Source organism: Chaetura pelagica, unplaced genomic scaffold (genome assembly GCF_000747805.2).
Source record: "Chaetura pelagica isolate M959 unplaced genomic scaffold, ChaPel_1.0 scaffold39, whole genome shotgun sequence".
NCBI lineage: Eukaryota > Metazoa > Chordata > Aves > Apodiformes > Apodidae > Chaetura > Chaetura pelagica.
Window position 1 is genome coordinate 136,253 of NW_009954614.1, and position 17,715 is coordinate 153,967.

The 17,715-nt window shown below is 36.4% G+C and overlaps 1 protein-coding gene across 1 annotated transcript in view; it reads left to right on the forward strand.

Moving 5' to 3' along the window:
- Positions 1–17,715, forward strand: part of EPHA6 (EPH receptor A6) — a gene marked incomplete at its 5' end in the record, with an annotated part of 345,320 nt that overhangs the window by 134,149 nt on the left and 193,456 nt on the right. The gene's annotated exons all lie outside the window — the stretch shown is intronic.

Consider the following 17,715-nt stretch of genomic DNA (forward strand, 5'->3'; position numbering starts at 1 on the left):
TTGTTTTTTCATATTCCTGTTTATTAGCTAAGCCACTCTCCATCATCTTTGAGAAGTCATGGAGAACAGGAGAGGTGCCTGAAGACAGGAGGAGGGCTAATGTCACTCCAATCTTCAAAAAAGGGCAAGAAGGAGGACCCAGGGAACTCCAGTCTGGTTGGTCTCATCTCATGCCTGCTAAGATGTTGAAAAAAAGTTATTCTGTAGGTCATCACAAAACAAGTGGAAGCAAAGAACGTCATTGGGAGAAGTCAGCATGGAATCACCAAAACAATATCACGCTTGACCAATCTGATTGTGTTCGACAACATCATAACTGTCTGGCTAGATGAGGGGAGAGCAGTTGATATCATCTACCTTGATTTCAGCAAGGCTTTTGACACTGTCTCCTAAAACATTAATTAGGAAACTGAGAGAGTGTGGGCTAGATGAGTGGACATTGAGGTGGATTGAAAGCTGGCTGTGTGACACAACTCAGAGGATTTTGATGAATGGAGCAGGATCAAGTTGGAGGCCTGTAACCAATGGTGTCCCCCAGGGGTCAATACTTGGTCCAGTCTTGTTAAACATACTCATCAACAACCTGAACAAGGGGACAGAGTGTATCCTCAGGACGTTTGCTCCAGAGGGCTGTGCTACCATCCGGTGTGACCTGGACAGGCTGCAGACTTGGGCAGAGAAGAACCTAATGAGGTTCAACAAGGGCAAGTTTAGGTTCCTGCACATAGGGAGGAAGAATGCCAAGCACCAATATAGGTTAAGAGTGGACCTGCTGGAAAGCAGTTTGAGGAGAAGGATCTCAGAGTCCTGGTGGAAAGTAAATTATCCATGAGCCAGCAATGTGCCTTTGCCACTAAGAAGGCAAATGGAATCCTGGGTTGCATAAGGAAAAGTGTGCCCAGTAGTTTGAGAGGTCATTTGCCTCTTCTACTCTGACCTGGTGAGGCCACATCCAATCCTGTGTTGTAGTTCTGGGCTCCCCAGTTCAAGAGAGACACGGAACTACTGGAGAGAGTCCAGCAGCAGGCAACAAAGATGACTGGAGGATTGGAGCATCTCTCTCATGAGGAAAGGCTGAGAGAGCTGGGACTCTTTAGCCTGGAGAAGAGAAGGCTGAGGCGAGACCTTATTAATGCCTCTAAGTATCTAAAGGGTGGATGCAGGGAGGACGAAGCCAGATTTTTTGCAGTAGTGACCAGTGACAGGACAAGGGGCAATGGACACAAGCTGGAATATAAGGAGTTCCATTTATATATGAGAAAAAACTTTAGTGTGAGGGTGACACAGCACTGGTACAGGCTGCCCAGGGAAGTTATGGAGTCCCCTTCTCTGGAGATAGTCAAGACTCATCTGGATGCAGTCCTGGGTAATGTGCTCTGGGCAATCCTGGTTTAGCAGGGGCATTGGAGTAGATGATCTCTAGAGTTCCCTTCCAACTCTGACAGTTCTGTGATTCACACTCTATTTTTCTAACATGGGTGGGTAGGTGGGTTTATGCCAGCATTATACAAAGACAGATGTGGCTCTATGCAGTCCTTATTTCTTAAAAAATGCTTTATTTTTGTAAATATGTTTCCAAATAATGGTAGTATAAAAATATGTACCTTATCTATTTAACTTTTAAAAGGGATATAAAATAATTCAAATAATGGCTATTTGTGAAATATTGGACCAAATAATATAGGTTATTCACCTTCAAAGAAGTCTAGAAATATATCTGACATTTATTTTCACAATAGTAAGTGTGATGAAGTATGTTCTTCCATTTACTAATTTCTCTTTTGCTTCTCTTTTGCTGTTGACTTAAAGCAGTGAAATAATACATAGTAACAATTGTCTTAAAAGCTAAAATATACACTAGCAACAATGAAATAGTCCAGGGACTGCCTTTTGGACATTCTTTAGGTTGATGCACTCAACTTACTTTGCAGTGTTTTCTGAGAACATAACATCAATAGTCCACTTCTATCCACCCATTAGTGGCTTACTGCTGCAATAAAAAGTTATTCGGAGTATTTAAGTGGGAAAATAACTGTTTGAAACATTAACTTCTTTCTGTCAGGCAACTGTGATTGAACTGGAGCACATTCAGTTATAAAACAGATTTTCATTGATCTGAGTGGTTAAATTCTTAACTGTAGTTTATTTTCCCTTTGATTTTGAAATCCATAAATGCCAGTCATAGCTTTAAGAACGAAAATCATTGGCATGGGAGTTTAAATTAAGAGTGCTAAATTGAGACTGCTAGTGACCACTACCTCAGACAAACACAAACATCATGACTGCAAGTCTAAACATTGCTGTGTGCTTCATTTTAAATTAAGCGTGCCAAATTAGGCAGGAAGTTAATTGCAAGCTTGGAATAAAAACCATGATGCTGATTGGAAAAGGCATCATCAAATACTTTTTTTTTGACTTCACAGCAATCCCATCTGACATATCAAAAATAAAGGAACAATAATAAAAATTAGTTTATTTGAAGCAATGGGCATTTGCTCTTGGTGTATATATCTGTGGCAGTGCCTGCATGTACGTGAAGGTGACTCTCCTTTGAGAATGCATTTGCCTGCTTAAAAATGTAAGAGCAAATTGGAAAATGGATGAGACATTCTTGTACCTAGGTTATAGGTTTTTGCGGGTTACATACATATATCTCTATCACAACTGACTAGATATTAAAGTTACTGGTAGCTTTTTTAATGGCAGCAAGTGCCAGGATGAACAATTACTCTTCCAGAGAGTGTGACCTTAAACACCAAGTGAAGCTGTAAATCTTATGTCTCCTTAACTAGTCTCTCATTTATTTTACTTTCTGTCCACTATGCATAGATATAAAGGCAGACACAACAGTAGTCAGAATTTTTACTGGACAAAAGTTTCCCTTTTTTCAAGTTTAATGCTAGTTTTAGTGTTGGTGGGACTGTTTCACAAATGCTTGGTTAATTGTTCTTTCTAGCAACCCATCAGTTGCTCTTTAGTAGTATGAAAAGACTCTTGGTATCTTATAAATTGGTGAAATATTTATCCATTTGCCACAGGTGAAAGAAAACATTTTAAAAGAAACTACACAAGCTGAAGTCAATGCAAATTAGTCTTTAATTCTTAAACCAAAGACATGAGTATTTGTAGCTGAGCATTTCTCAAGCTTCTACATTACAGCCCATCTAATACAATTGCATGAGTTAATATAGAGGTCTCAGTGCTAGGGTAGAAGTATAAATATAAGCATTAAACTGAGCTCTTATTTCCTGGCTATCACCAAGCTTGAGTTGTCAGTCTCCGTCACATTCCTTACCTTTTTTTTAGCCTCTAGTTTGCAGGGAATTGCTTCCACCCTACAATCCTCAGTAGATAGGACTGCACATACTTAACTCACTGAGGTTTCCTTGCTCCAGTCTCCAATGTTAACATTTTTTTTCCCTCCTTGCCACATGTCTTCTGTCTCCTCAATAAATAGTTCACCTCTTAACCCATGTTTTTAATTCTTCTTGTCTTTCTTCTGTGGCTTGCTGCTGCCTTTTTCCACTGTTCTCCAAAAATCCTAATTCAAATAATTTCTTTAACATTGTCTACTCATTACACTGTAATATTCCTTCTTCCAGTGGACCCAGCAGCGTTACCCATTCCTCTCCCCTAATCCTCTGTGCATACACATCCTATTTCATGCTTTCTGAGCCTACAGCTCTGCTTTTTAGCTTTGTACCCAAAGCACACCTTTAGTAGCTTGCTTGGCTCTCCTCTTTCAACCTGTGCACTTCTCTTCTGGTTCATGCTTGATTTCTTTTTCCTCTGCAAAGTTGGTGGCATGGTTCTGTATGTTCAGTTCTGCTTAGGAGTGCCTGGTAATACATTAACTCATACCTACCTACCTACATACATACATTCATGCATACATACACAGGAAGACTGCTACATGTTACTTACTCCTAAAAGGCATAGCCTGTAAGTTAAAAGTTACTTTAGCCCATCAGTGAATGCACAGGATAATTTCAGTATCTGGTGCATTATTAAGTCTTGTACCAGTTTGCTTCATGAGATGAGATAGCTGCTGGATACTTTTGATCTGTCACTGTGCCAGCACTTTTTTTGTTCTGAAGAGAGCTGTACAGTTTTCATCAGACCTACTACTGTGCTACTACCATCGTTCTGCTTGTGTAGGTAACAGTTTTCCAATACTGTCATCATAAACATTTTCAAAATTTTAAGATTCAACCATAAATGTTTGTTTCAAAGTTTTTTCTTGTAGAGGCTCGGACCAGGGGTTAAATTTTAATACACTGTTAAAATAGTTGTATTATTCTGGTAGGATGACCAAGAGGAATGTCTTAACAATTTGGAAATCTTCTTTTGCACAACTAAAACTAGCCTGGAGGCAGAACAAATGTTGCAAGATAACAGACAGTAACATCTAGTAGAACAACTACTAGGCAGAACAACTACTAGACACAACACAACAGCTGGTGCTCAAGTACTGAATGCTTAAAATACATGGAGTACTGAAAGAAAAAAAACATCAAAACTTTGTGAATGGGTTGCACAGAAGCTATAACTTCTGATCAGATTTTGGAAGTTCATCTTTTTGCTCTGTCTCTGTTCTGGTGTCTTTTAATACCTTCCTATATCTTATAGGTACTATCTGAAAGCTGATGTTGGGGCTAGAACCAGGGACCTTCAGACCAGAAAAGAAGAGTCTGCAAGCTTCGCGTAGTTCACTGAAGCTCACATAGCTGTGCATGATCTTACTAAAGAAACATGAGAAATTGAAGAAATATAGAAACTAAAGAAATATAAAGAAACATGAGAACTAAAGAAATATAAGTGCATGTTTGCATTCTTGTTCACCAGCAACTATTTAAGATTCTCAGTGTTGAAACTAAAGACAGACTCCTTGCTTTGTCACTAATAATATAAAAGATTTGATGCTTTTGACAACCTTTCTACTTAAAAGAAATTTGGGTGGGTTGCTATCATGACCTGAAATTCAGTAGTTCACCATTTGCAGTATTTAAAATCACAATTAAAAAAACCCAAAACACTTAAATGTCCTTATTAAACTACACTTACTCAGATATAATCTGCTGTTTTATTATTATTATTATTTTACAGGTAGTTCTGGTGTAATTATGGTCAAAATATGCTCAATATCTATTATTTCTTTTGGGAGCAGTGGAGACTGCATGCCCCTTAGGTGGTGGTGTCTATTGGCTATGGGTATGTTCCTGCGAGTTTTACAGTGACTGTGAAAGATCAATGTCTGAAAGATCATTAAACCACGTTTCTTACATTTTCTAAAATCTCTGTAACACAGGTATGGTAAATTTTTCAACATAGCAAATCCAATGTAGTTCACTATTCATAGAGTTTACCTTGTTGGATGTGTAGAAAAAACTGCATTCAACATTAGAAAAGGTTCTGCAGGCTGTTAGGTAAGCTGGCCAAGTACAGCCTCTCAGTCCCTTGACAATATAGTGGATTGGAGGTCACTGGTTTGATCTGCAGTTTCTGATGTAATACATTAACATATGCAGGAGTTTGGTAATGCAAAACCTTTTATCTTGCACTTATCTCAGTTGGAAATTAATTTATTTTAATCCTGAAAACTTTGGAGAATGTGAAAAGGGCAGTTTGTAGTCAAGATATTTTGCAGTTCAAAGGTAAGTGTTGATTGTTGTCTGAATGAATCAGTGTCAGGCATTTGCTAGCTGCTCATATTGCTTCTCTTGATATGCTTGAGTAGATCCAGATAAACAGTAATTTATTTTTTTAAGTGTGTTTAGGGATAGATTCTCCTTACATACTCTGAAGCTGTCATAGATTCTGCTGTGGCTTTTCCAGTGAAGGTCTACGTGCAACCACTTACTGTCATGCTTTTTAGCAAAGAGATTTAACTACTCTGCATTCATTTAGAAATGAGGCATCAGGTATGTGTCCTGTCTTTTTAAAGACTGAACACTGATGTAAAAATCACAGTTTGTTTTTTTGCCAGTGACTGAACTCAGTTATAAAAAAACATACCACTGCTTAATAAAGTTGTTTTCACTTAATTTATCTCTGGAAATGTTAATTATCCTTTTACTGTCCTCTCAAAAGTACAGGCCTTTAATTTGAATTCAGTTAATTTAAGAAGTTTGGGTTTTCTTTTTAATAGCTTTTAAACATTGCTTTTTCACATACCCAGTGATATCACTGATTTGCTATTGAAAAACAATAAAGACCTTAAATTTATAAAATCTACAGGCAGTCAGACCCGCCTAATTTCAAACTACTTCTCAATAGATACTATCCCTGTGTTTTCATAAATATACCTTTATTTATTTACTTTTTATTTATTTAAGACAAAATTATTTGTAGCATAAGTAGCAGGAGTGGTATAACTTCACTTCTGTCAAATTTGTACTCAGGGTTGTTTCCTGATTTTCCTACTGGTTTGCCTGGAATTTTGGCAGTAATTCCTGTGACTAGTTCACACTTATACATTTATTGTTGGGTTTTTCTTCACGCAGACATTGACTCTCATGAAATTTATAGAAATATATATATTGGACTGTTCTAAGTTTGTTTGCAATTTGCTGGTCAGCTCCAAAGTTGTCTGTGAAAAACTAGCAAAAAGAGGGCAGATAATGGGAAGACAGCATGCTCCCATTAACTGCTTTTGTGGAAGAGAAATTTAGTTTCTTTTTAAAAGGCACTATTTCATCTTACTTAGACTAACTTTGGTTTTGCTTTGCTGAAGACACAGACAACAACAAAGCCAGAATTAATTAATTACATTTTTTCATTCTTGTCAGGCCTGCATTTTTTATGCATAAAGACACATATGGACATATTTATAAATGTATATGCATGCATATACAGAGAGAAAGAAAACTTTAAAAGTTTAAAATGTCTGATACTTTTAGAGTTATTCTGCCTGCAATTACAGGAAATACTTGGCCAATACCAGCTTTATTCTCTGAGCCATGACTCGGTGCCTTTCCACATCTCTCTGCACCTTGGCTATTTTAAAAGGCCCTCTTAGGAGATAGAGATATTTCTGCCATTTGGAGGATGAGCTCTTTGCTTTATTACATTGCATCTCGTCATGTCAAGCTCGGAACAGCAGCATCAGAAAATAAGCAGTAAGCCCTGTTCTCCCTAAGCTGTCCCACTGAGCTATAGCAAGATAGTAAGAGCAGGAGTCTAAGCCTAAAACTGAATGAAGGGGCCAAGCTTTAGCTTCTGTCACAGCTCTGAGGCACCTGGGCAGCTTGCCTGGGGCTGGCTGAGGGTGCTCAGTGTCTTCAGAAGCAAGGCTGATGCCAGCTGTCGCTCTTTCCTAGGGCAGAACAGCTTTTGGGATAGATTTATGTCTGATGTTTGATGGGTGCGAAGGAATCACAAAAGCTTTTACAATCTGAGTTTTGCTTCTCAATCACCGTTAAATCAGCATCGCAGTAAAATTACTGGATCTCATGCCTCATAGTCATGTAGGTGACAGATGTGTCATGTTATGTTAGAGATCAGTGAAAACAGGAAAGAAGATACCCTCTCAGCCATGGTGGTGGAAAGGGTTGTGGGTTGATCTGGAATCCAGAATTTCTGCATACCCTCTGACTTTTATCACTCAAAGTCTCACACTCCTATAATCTGGGCTGTAACTATTATTGTACTCTGAAGTCACCTGAAAAATTGGAAACCTGAAAAAGGTAGTTCATGAAAGATCTGGCATCTTCAGTATAACCTTCCTTCTGCCAAAATTAAGTTTGGGCTGATACTTATCCATGAATTAACATGAAAATGAATTTGTTTGGACCACTCTAATTACAAATTGTTTTAAATTCAGTTGAAATAAGTAATTTGTAATCTTAAAAAAGAACTGCTGCATTATATTTGCTGTCCTTTCAGAAAACCCAATTTAAAAGTGATTTATGTTAGACCAAGGTGCATTTTTCTCTCAATTTCTCATAAACAAATACTTTATTTGGTTTGTCACCAGTTGAAAAACAAGGTGAAATCCCACAACTACATAAGTCCTGAAAACAGTAAGTCCCCTGGGCAGATCTAATGTTTGAGAACATATGGATGCAAATAGGGAAATCTTATCTTTTTGCTATATTGCAGATAAACAGAAAACTTCATGAAGAAGAGCTGGTAAGGCAGTCTCAATCCCCACTACCGAATCCATGCCTTTGTTAAGTTCTGAATCTTTCTGCATAGGCAAGTTATGTGTGAATATGCAAATTAAATTATTACAGCCAAAAGCTGCAAGCTTGCAAACTAGCAGGACCCATTTTCTAAAAACTTGAAATACACAGGAGTCACTTGTTGGGTGCTTGGAGCTCCAGAAACGAGTTCTGTTTTTCCACAAAGAAATGAAGGGTGCGATTGATTTTCTTTAAGCTTTGTATGCTTATGTATTCTTTTCTAAAGTTTCAAAACAAGGCTATAACAAATCCACATGCCAAAACCCACACTTCGATAAAACACGGAGTTGTGGACTGAGAAAAAAAGAAAACTGTTTCAACTGGAGTTGAATATATCTGTATATAATTGTATATATTTTCTTGTATCATTCATTAGTGTTTTAATTAAAGCTGTGTAGTTTAGTTTTCAATCCAGCCAAGTCTCTCTCTTTTTCTCTCTCTCCTTCTCTACCTGGGTGGGAGGGGGAGGGGATCAAGAGCATTGTTGTCGGACCTGAGTCAAACTGTGACAATTTATTTCAACTGCAGTTGAAACTGCATAAGATTTTAGAAGTGAGAAGCTCTATGAAATAGGATATAGAATAGGAAATTATTCAAGCTTTAGCTAAAAAAATATATATATAAAAAAATTAAGAGGATATACAAGTTCAGATTCCACCTCACATCCCAATAGGGAAAGCCTTCAAAGTGTCCTGAGCAAAGCTGTAACTAGTAGATGGCCATAAAGAATATTGAAAAAAATTATACTCATTGACTATTAAAAAATAATCTAAACTAGAGGTTAAACTTAAGAGTGCAGATAGGTGCCAAAGCTTTATTCTTTCTTCAAACACCATCAATTTTTGAATTTTCCAAATTCACCACTCTCACGCTAGTTGTTTATTTTACTTGCCTGGCACAACGACTTAGATAAGTTTATTAGGTGTTAGACATGATGGAGGGTTCATTTAAAATTTCAGTTTTTGTAAATGACAAGTCTGAGAAACTCTGTGTACTATAACCAGTAATTTCTGTCAGATGCCAGTAATAAAGACACAGATTTCTGTCTTATAAATAAATTGTTAAACATTTTCGCTGTTAAAAAAAAAAAAAAAAAGTTACATAAGCCATAGCTCTACCCTGTTATGGTTCTATTCTTTGTTTACAGAGATTTTGCATCATTCCCTAATAAAGGGTTTTCTTTTTTAGCAATTATTAAGCCTTTTAGTGTCAGTCACTAACTAGGGAAAAGATACAAGATGATTGATTTATATTAGCGTGGTTTTTTTCTTTGTAATATTATGGGTTGATTCTGAAAGAGTTACTGTGGAAATGTATTTAGAAATGCAGGGGGGGAAAAAGTAACTGACAGCATACAATGAAACTGTACAGTTCCAGTCACTGCTGAAGTCAGTTCTGAATTTCATTATTTCAAGGACCTTTCTGACTGACAATAAAGATAATTTTATTAATAGATTTTTACTCATTATTATATTTTTGCCTTTTTTTTCAACTTAACACAGAAAATGTGCTATATCAGATCAAATCAATTATCCCCTTGATTCAGTAATTTTTTTTTTCCTGACAGTTACAAATACCAGAGGGAAATTCAAGAACTACTTGCCAGTTACAAGATCATAATCTGAAGAGAAATGTCATGTATTTCACAGTATTTGGTAGATTTTATTCCACTTTTCAAAATGTTTAGTTGCTTTACAGTTTCTTCTTGTTGTTTAAGTATGAACATACGGTCTGTTTTAGATGTGTTTGGTAAGCATTTACCCTTAGCTAGTGACAATTTATGACAGATTGAATTGTTACTATTTCATATGGCCACATAATGCTATTAAAAGTTAAAAAAATAGAAAGTCTGAGTCATTTCTTGATGATTATGGGAAGGATTTTTACTGTTGCAGGGATGAAGTTCTGTAGCTTTCTATAGGAATATTTAGGAAGAAAACATCAACCTGTGTCCAGGCGGCATTTGACAGATCTGTACTCAGGGCTGTGTGACACTGCTGCCCACAGCACCTTGCTGCCCAGGGTGGATGGGATTCTTCTATTCCTGCATCTGACTGTCTGCAGTGATTTCAGAAGGGTTTAGATCCCTTTGGAAAATAATGCAGATAATGTGGGCATGTAACTGTTGTTAGGAAACCCTGTGAAATCCTCACCACTGCAGAAATAAAACTTCAGCCTTTTATTCTAGAAAGATAAATATTTCTTTGTTCTATAAAAAACTTCCTGTTGTCTCTATTTTTTGTAGTAGACTTTAAGAAAAAAGTACTAACATTTATGATTCTCAGAGGCTTAGCCTGGAATCTTCTCACTGTCATAAAATCTCTTTAGTAAAGCTTAGGCCTTTGGAGACGGAAGGTGTGTGTGACTTCCAGGGCTGGACACAGTTCACTGAGGAGGTCTGGCTCCCTGTCTTGAGCAGGTCAAACCCAGGAGGTTACAGAAGTGCCTGCACATGTAATCAAAACTACTACGGGATGATACAGTAAAACAAAATTCTCCATATGGGTTTCAAGACCATTCTGTCCAGCCTTTTGCCTAAGCAGCAGGACTACGCTTGTTAATTGGTTCCTTGCTTCTTTAAGTTGGTTTTTTTTCTACTATTCTAACTCCTTCACCATCTCTTTACTTACCATATCCTATTCCTCTTAATTATTTTTTTTTTAATTAATTTTGCACTCTGTAATTGTATGCTGTAGGAGCATATCTGCATGATCTGCTTTTTTTTGTTTGTTTTGTTTTTTTTTTAAATGGCTTTTCTATTTGTGTGACTGCTGATACTACACAAAAAAGAATGGAGCTGCCTGAGGTGCCAGTTCATCACAGCAGGATAGAAATAGCCCACAGTGGTAGGGTGCTTTGCAGTGACAAGACAAATAGTGGAAAATCTTAAAATTACTTGATTTTACAAAAGATTGATCAATTTCTGAGACAAGTAGTCTATCAATATTTGATTTTTGCGCTTTAAGAATGTTAAGGTTCTAAGAATAAGGAATTCTTCACTTACTTAAAAATAATCTGAATGTTTTTACTTCATCCTATTATTTTAACTATTTCTTAAATATATTCTGTACTGTGTTCTGCATTTTCACCTGAACTGTTTGCAGTTAGAAATCTTCTGGTGACATTGTACTGAAAATGATGAAGATAATCTAAATGTCAACCTGATAAATGTAGCAATAATGCTATCTAACAGATTTAGCAAGTGTTTTATACATTTGTGAATATCTATTCTTATCGTGTTAGCACCTAGTGACCTAGAATAAGAATAAAAGTTCCTATACAGAAGGCACAGCATGAGCAAAAAGTCCTTAGTAAATAGAGAGTTCATGAAATCACAATTTAGGGTCTGAAAAATGAGGAGTAGATAAGGAATTCTAGAAAGAGGAGAAAAGGGAAAGGAAAAGCAAACAGGTATGATTGTTGAAGTTAAGAAGGTAGTTATCAACCTACCATTTGCCCTGACTTAAGTTTTGGGGTGTTTCATTGTAGAAAGATGGTAGGTAGGGTCTGTATTTCTTAGCTGAAAGGGATGAACAATGGAACAGAAGAGCAGAAAAACAAATCAATAGCAACTGACCATCTAACTATTTTCTGTTTTATCTTTCTTTGGTCTCTTCTGAATGTTAGAACAGTAATGAAACAGAGACATCTTCTTTGGGATAAAGAACTTTCAAATTAACTACACATTGGTTAGGAAATTATACTTGTTTGTATAACTGTACAATTATCATTACGTCAATATATTTGTTGGACAATATTTATTACTGTAGTTTCCTGCCAAAAAGACTTGTCATAATAGACTTAGAAGAATGTAAAGCTCTAGAAGTCACAAAGCCAGATACAGTTCCTAAGCTGAAAGTAAAAACCACAAAGTTCAAATTAATTGCCTTTAGGAAATTTAAGATTAATTTCATCTGAGTAAAACAAAACGTGGCCATAAGTAAGGTCATGTTTTCAGGAATGTTGCAGAACATGCATAAACTAACACACCAAAAACATTGCTGTACAGCATCAATGAAACTGGCAGCATTAACATTGTTTTAGTAAGTTGATCTTTACTAATACCTGGCTGGATATTGACAGTAAACAAATGACAAGAAAGATGACAGAGAATGCATTGCATCTCAACTTAATGCAAAAATAAACTGTGATTAGAATATAAAGGAATTCAAATAAGAAACCAAATGCAGTACTTGATTTTTATTTTGTATTTGATTTTCAAATATTAATGTTATTTAACAAGTTTTTAACTGTAATAAATATCAATATTTTACTTTTCCATGTATGCCTTCCAATGATCACAGAACAAAGAATAAGACTATTGTGTTTACTCCACACACACCTGCCCTTTCTATAAATGACTAAATATTATGCTTCAACAGCTGTTATTTAAGGTGAAAAATAAAATAGTGCATAAAAGACTTAAAGCATCAGCATTAAAAAATCAGAGTAAAGACAGATAAACACAGAACCAATAACTGCAATTCACAGAAGAAACATTATTTTTTTTTTACAAATCTATAATTAGACAATAGAACAGTAAATAATAAAATAATGGATAAAGAACAAGATAGACCCATCTACTGAAATATCTATAGCATATTACATGACAAAATGAAGAGGTATTGAGAGCTCTGCTAGAGGAGATCAGCTTCAGAGTTGTTTTATTTACTCATGTGAAAAAGCTATTAGCTTTTTATATTAATTTTTTTGTCTGTTTGATTACAAAACTACTCTGTTCTCAACATATTTACTTTGCTGGTTAACATCATACAGATTAAAAGGCCTGGATGAAATAACTTTCTCTTGCCTTTTTTTAAAGCATTATTCTATGTAAAGTAGAAAATATTATTTGCATTTTCTTTCCATTTGTAAGAAAGTCTCTTGGTAACAAATGGAACCTTCAATACATTAAAATTTACATGAAACAAGCTGTCATTTGAGAGCTATGTGGTTGGCATGATGCCAGTCAATAATAGATTGCATACCTCTGGTTAATTTATTAGCCACCTGTTCCAGAATCCATTACATGAGCACATTAAGATGCTATCAGGTTGGGGTAGCATTCTGAGCTTCAGGCCTCTGAGGGTGTTTTTCATGTAAAATGGTGCTAATAGGAAACTGAAAGAAACAGTAGTACATGCTCCTCTCCATAGAGGAAAAGGGGAAATAATCCTTAGATTGCAATTTGTGCTTCCATCTTCTTTGAGAATAATAGGTTTTTTATGAAAACATTTTCTCAATTAAAATGGAAGCTAATAAAGAAAACTTAATAATGCACACAAAGATTGCAAATGTTAGTGCAACTGATGGCTTTTACAGCCACGTGGGAATGTTACAAAATTATGAGGTATTGCAGGCTAATTTATTTAGTGCCTTTTATGAGAGAGGTGTCATTTTCCATATACATATTTCTGCAATTCAGAGCTTAATTTTTCATAACCTATCTCCTCAGAGTGCATCAATGTCACATACACAATTACAAAGTAGAATTACAAAATCAGAAACTAAGAAAGTGGTGAGATGGAGAAGTATACCGGGAAGATTGCCAGAGGAAAAGATTTTTTAAGAATATGGTTGGATAGAAAAGATGTTCTCTTCTCTGTGCTCATTCAATCTGCACCACTGTGTATTGCCTATACACAAAGGAGGCAATCAGAAAATGCAGATTTGCTCTCAAGAGCAGTAGTATTGTCACACTTAACATAGGGATCTCATGAAAAAATCCTCAAAGAAAGTCAAAATTAATGCAGCAGGGTCTAGGAAGGAACTTATTACACTGTTTGTTTGTTGTGGGGTTTTTTATTAGAAAAGGAAGGAGAGAGTAAAGAGCTGAAGTGGGAAGAGCATCCATTCTCAAATTAAATGCATTATGAATAGTTCTCATGGAAAACATTAATGTGAATTATGTGGCTCTCGGTGATCAGAAGCTTGGATATGTATCTCATTTGAAAGAAAAGGCACATGGTGACTTTAGTACTGATTAAAGAGGAACAACCAGTGGCAATCAGAAGCACATTTCTTCAGTATCTGGATTTGTTACAGAGGTATCGTACTCCGATTCTTACTGGACTGACCTGACAAAATGATAGCTGTAGGGGTATTGCTGTAGGCATGAAGGTAAAGACAGAAAAGGAAAACTGAAGGTGAGAATCTGAATTCAGCATCTCATCAGAAAGATTGTCAGAGAAAACCACATCTGTAATTACTGCAGTATGCCACAAATGCCAGAACTGATTGTTTAATCTGAGATGAGACAACAAAAGAGTTTTCATGACCTATCAGTCCTCTTAAGTAGTAGACACAATAAAGTTTTTAAATGCAGGTTACTTAATGCTAAGGGAAGAATATAGATTTAAAACAGGAATGTGTATTCTTCAAACTGCTTTACTGCTACCACTTTTTTCTGGGTATGAAATGGAGTCTTACTGCTGAGAAAGCCATTTTGGGTAGTTTAATCTGTCTCTAATGTTACTGGAGGATATCCTAAATTGATAGAGAATTATTCAGGTTCTGTACTTATGGCTACACTTGGTTTCAGCCAGAAGGAAAAGTAGCAATAAAGCACATGGAAATTAGATTCAGATCCTTTGCTGCTTTTCATCTTGTGTAGTTATGTACCATTTTGCAAAGAGAAAGGAAAATACTGTTATTCTGAGATGATGTCTTTTACCTCTCATACTGTATGAATGTTAGTACTTACAGTAGATAAATTGCAATAATGAATCAGCCTCGGTATTTCCTCAAGTAGCAGCCCCACTAAAACACTGTTCTTTGATAAAATGTTACAGATACCTGATACAGGCTCTACAAGGTCTTACGTATTTCTCCAGGATGTCCATGCATGTGGCTTTCCCTCAAAGAAACTAATGCTGAGAAGTGCAAAGTAAATAGATATTTTTTGTAAGAGTGATGGTATGGGGCAGAATTGATACTTGGTGGTTTAGGACATTCTTTGCTTGCATAACCAAAGCAGAATGTATGTTTGTAACGAGCTCTTATTAATGACCTCAAAAGTAGTATCTTTGATTACTTAGTTTCAAGTCTTAAATGACCGACACTGGTGTCATCAGTCTATCAAATGTAAATATAGTAGGGCTGATTTCTCTCATTTCATTTCTCTTATCTTGCAGCATGGTATAAGCAGAAAACTCCTTTGAGAATCTTCTTTTTCCTAAGGAGCTTCCTCCTGAAAACTCTGTCATAATACTGTTCCTTGGCCAGCCAGAAATACTGAGCAGACACAGTGTTTGTGATTGTACGAAGCCCAAACAGCTTCTGTGATTGCTCTTAGCTGCACTGGGTACCAAGCCTCCTGACCCAGACTGCCTGGGTGGCATGAAGCCCACCTTTCCTTCCACTGTGCATGCTCTCTGATGCATGACCTGGGGAAGAGAATGAATTCATTCAGAATGAAGTAAGAGACTTTTTTAATTGCTGAAGAATCTACGCATAAATTTTAATGTTCTTTGCAATTTTTGTGTTATTTTTATTCTAATATTTTAATCCGTTATTAAAGTGGCACCTGTCTTGCAAATGCATGTTCATTTTAATATAGTCACAAGTACTAAGAACAAAAGATTGAAATAATTCTACTGAGTTACTTTGTGAAAATATCTTGTAATTCCTACTGGATTCAAAAATAAGCTAGGTGAATATTAAAAAAGTAATGCTATACTGTTCCCTCTGTTGAACTGTCACCAAGATCAGCAGTGGAATGCCTAGTTCTGAAAAATCATGTCCTTTCAGATCAGAAACTTCTTATTTCAGATTCTGAATACAAGTAAGTTCTAGCTTACTGTTCATTATAAAATGTTACAGTAGTCATCCATCAAACAATATACAGGCCATATAAAGTCTGGATAATCAGAGCTTTTTGAAGAATTATATCTGAGCCTTTACATCTGTCAACATTGGCTAGAAACTGAATGATTTTATTGTGGCTTATGAGAAAGATGTATTTCATGGCTTTAGAAATGCAATTATAAGTAGCAGGTTCTCTAAGCAAGTCCTGTATTCTAAACTGGATGAGTCTAAGCTGTCAAATTTCTACTGTAGGTGTTAGGAAGAGCAACTTTCTCTATGTGAACAGAGCAAAATCCAGTGTGTGTATCTTAACAAAAGAGGTCTGCTATGAACAATTATTCAGAACCTGGAGTGAGGCTAGAAAGTGGCTAATGAGGATATAGTTACTGAGAAACTACCTTTCTCATAGTGAGAACTTAGGGGAAGTCTGGCATTAAAAAGTCATCTAGAAGAGACATAAAAATAAAGAAGGGGTTGAATAGCAAAAAATCACTCAATTAATTGCCAGGAGGATATTTAGAGGCAGGATGAAGAACTACATCAACAAGAAATGTTGATGTGGTCTTCCCATTCAATGGACCAGTTAGACTTTGACAAGAAAGATAAAGGCCTTTGCAGAACTATAGAGCTGTTTATAAGTTACTCGTACCTTATTCAGATTTAATGTGAATAATTTTGCATATTACACTTAATTTGCATGGGAATTAACTCCACCTGTGAAAAAAAAGGTCATTCTGAAGGGCTTAGAGAAGTGAGGAGAGGCTTCTATTGTCCTACCATTCTTGGTCAATAGGACATTTCCTCTGAGGATAGCAGAGTCCAGCCTCATGAATATGTTAGCATTTAAGCTGTGTGTCCAAAGAAGTGAGAGGGAGTATTAGGTGAAGTGAAACAGTGAATTCACTCAGTGGGTAAAAGACCTGCTGACACACGTAGCACTTCAGGACATGCTCTAGTGGGCATGATGAGTGGTGGTGTTGGTTTTGTTTTGTTAGGTTGGTTCTTGGTGGTGGTTTTTTTTGATTGATTTTTTCCTGAGTGGATTGTTGGACTCAGTGATATCAGAGGTCTTTTCAAACCACGATGATTCTGTCTGATTCTGTGAGAATAGGAAGTGCTAATATTCACCACCAAGAGTAAAGCCTGAATTCTAGAGACATTGGTTCCTCAAATGCCTTTTTCATGGACAACACATGAAATGGGTCTTGCATTGAAGCACTGAAAAAACAACAGCAGTATAATGGCATTAACAAAGGATAGTAGTGACCAGAAATAGAGGATCATACAATATGCCTGTCTTGGACTCTGGGACCACAAGGTTCTTCAGAGCTCCTCTGCCTCAGCAACTGAAGGACAAACTGGAGTCAGTAGAGCAAAATGAGGAAGACTGTAGTCTTAGACTGCTTGGGTAGAAATTATCTTGTTCCCTTTTTCTTCTTTCTTTGTAGCTGGTATCACTGCATCCCTTAAAAAAGACTTTGAGATCTCCAAAAATATTAATAATCAGCACAGAATGTAGAATTAGACCTTGGAAAACCTTGTCTTGCTATGCAGTACATCACAGGATACACTCCATTGTCCAGGGGAGTATGTGAGCACTCAGAATGCTGCTAGGCTTTCCAGACTGTGTGCTGGCAGAGCTGCCGGTAGTACCCTAGAAGAAACCCAAAATGTATTGTAGGCTGACATTGTCCCTCTCAGAGGAATCTTTAGCCAGTAGTTTTCT